The 2,500-nt window shown below is 57.8% G+C and overlaps 1 non-coding gene across 1 annotated transcript in view; it reads left to right on the forward strand.

The window, feature by feature from the left end:
* Positions 1–1,896: 1,896 nt before the first annotated feature.
* Positions 1,897–2,500, forward strand: part of LOC124733964 — a 1,909-nt gene continuing 1,305 nt past the window's right edge. The window contains exon 1 of the ribosomal RNA XR_007009239.1: positions 1,897–2,500. This exon is cut by the window's right edge and continues 1,305 nt beyond it. This is a non-coding gene — a ribosomal RNA (small subunit ribosomal RNA).

A 2,500-nucleotide genomic window follows, 5' to 3' on the forward strand; every position in this document is an offset into this window, starting at 1 on the left:
TAACCCATGTTGTGCCTTAACCTAACCCATGTTGTGCCTTAACCTAACCCATGTTGTGCCTTAACCTAACCCATGTTGTCGCCTTAACGTAACCCACGTTGTCGCCTAAACCTGCTCTGTAATTGTTATACGACTCGTTCAATTACTGTAGTGTTGCCCACCCGCAACCCTCGCAATATAGTTCGCTACTCGCACTGCCCGCACCCCTGTGTATCGCTTCATGTTAAACACCTTGCAAGTCTTGCTCACTTTCCACATGCTCCTGCTGTACACTGTAATGTGGATGGCAGCAGGACGTACATGCCGCCCCTCCCCACGTCCCCACCTTGCCCCCTGCCTTCGCAAGCTGGTTGGTGAGAAGTTTGCATGTTCAATGCCCTTCGCATGCGACGTACTCAGGCTACGTTGTGGTGCGGCCTGTGTCAACTGTCCGCTGATGTCGTACGCGTGAACCACAATCTGTACTGCACATTCGTCCTTATGTACTGAATGATACATCGTGGCACATGTGTGACCGCACAACGACTGCGCCCAAAAACGGCGGACCATACAGTGCAAATATTGTGCACGCAGCTACGTGTCGTCTCCCTATGAGAGCTGGATTGCAGTGTGGTACGCCATAGAGACGTGTGGGAGGAACGGACGCCGTGGATGGCGATCAGCATGAGCTGTCTGTTGATGTATTCGGACCTAGTCGTCTCTCCTCACACACCGTGATGGCATGGTGCACCGCGTTCCATATCTGCGACATGCTACAGAGGCCGGTTGACAGTCGTTCGAGCAATGGACATCGCATACGTACGGGGGCCACCTTCCACGTATTGTCTAGGCGTGCACATTTTGTTGCGTGTATGTGGGCAGACGTAGTGTGGCGTGACACCTGACACAGGCATGCAATAATCGTTGAAGTTGCAAATGGCGATGGACGCCTGCGTTTTCTGGTGAAGTTACGCAAATGAACAAATGGTAACCTGTTGTGGTGCGGTTGTTCTCGCTAGGGGTGAATCGGTGATGGCGACGATAGGTTGAGGTACTAACCGGTTGTTCCAGCGATACCCACCATGCCGACGAAACTGAACGGCATCTGGGTGTGAAGCGATACGCGGCGGTGGCTGGGTGGGACCGTCCCCGGCCGGTGAGGGGGCGCCTCCCGGCGTGCTGGCCGCGCGGTGCGTGGGCGCACGCGCTACAGCCGGCTGGTGGGGGCGGCCAGTGGCAGGCGCGCCGGCCGACGGACGCGGCAGGCGTCGCAGCTGCGCGCCGGCGCACCCTGCGCGCGGCGCCGTGCGGCCAAAGTAGGTCCTCGCGGGCCCGGTGCGAAGCGCGGTGGACATCTTCAGTGTGCTGGTCCGATTGAGGACTGTGTGCGTTGAGGATGCGCCGCCGCCCGGCGCTCGGCGCCGCGACGCCGTCTGCTGCTCGGTCGCCCCAGCGGTTCTCGCTGGTGGTTTGTATCGCAGCTGTGCGGATGTGTTGGCGCGTGCGCTGTGCTGGGAGAGTTCGCTTCGGCACCCAAGTGGGGCTTTTGTCCTTCTGTGGCGCTGGCGTTGGAGCTGCCGGTCACCGTAGGTGGCGCGTGTTGTCTCCCGCCGGCAATGCCACGACAGCACGCTCCCGGGCCTCTGTCGGCAGCGGCAAGCTCAGTTGGGAGCACGGGTGGTCGCACCGAAAGCGTCTACTCGCCTAACTCCGGGCGATTGCGCCTCTCTCGAACCCGACCAAGTACTTGGGACGGCGCTGCGCGCCGCCGGGACCTGAGAGGGTTTCGAGGTGTATTGTGCAGGGGAGCTCAGCCTCCTCCTGTTTGCAGAATGATTGAGCGGACGCTTGCGTGTTCGCGCGGGCCCCCGGGACACACTCCCGGGCGGCCGGCTGCTCAGCTCTAGTTGACGCAGCTCCCTGGTTGATCCTGCCAGTAGTCATATGCTTGTCTCAAAGATTAAGCCATGCATGTCTCAGTACAAGCCGCATTAAGGTGAAACCGCGAATGGCTCATTAAATCAGTTATGGTTCCTTAGATCGTACCCACGTTACTTGGATAACTGTGGTAATTCTAGAGCTAATACATGCAAACAGAGTCCCGACCAGAGATGGAAGGGACGCTTTTATTAGATCAAAACCAATCGGTCGGCTCGTCCGGTCCGTTTGCCTTGGTGACTCTGAATAACTTTGGGCTGATCGCACGGTCCTCGTACCGGCGACGCATCTTTCAAATGTCTGCCTTATCAACTGTCGATGGTAGGTTCTGCGCCTACCATGGTTGTAACGGGTAACGGGGAATCAGGGTTCGATTCCGGAGAGGGAGCCTGAGAAACGGCTACCACATCCAAGGAAGGCAGCAGGCGCGCAAATTACCCACTCCCGGCACGGGGAGGTAGTGACGAAAAATAACGATACGGGACTCATCCGAGGCCCCGTAATCGGAATGAGTACACTTTAAATCCTTTAACGAGTATCTATTGGAGGGCAAGTCTGGTGCCAGCAGCCGCGGTAATTCCAG

This window comes from Schistocerca piceifrons, unplaced genomic scaffold (genome assembly GCF_021461385.2).
Source record: "Schistocerca piceifrons isolate TAMUIC-IGC-003096 unplaced genomic scaffold, iqSchPice1.1 HiC_scaffold_1416, whole genome shotgun sequence".
Classification (NCBI taxonomy): Eukaryota; Metazoa; Arthropoda; class Insecta; order Orthoptera; family Acrididae; genus Schistocerca; species Schistocerca piceifrons.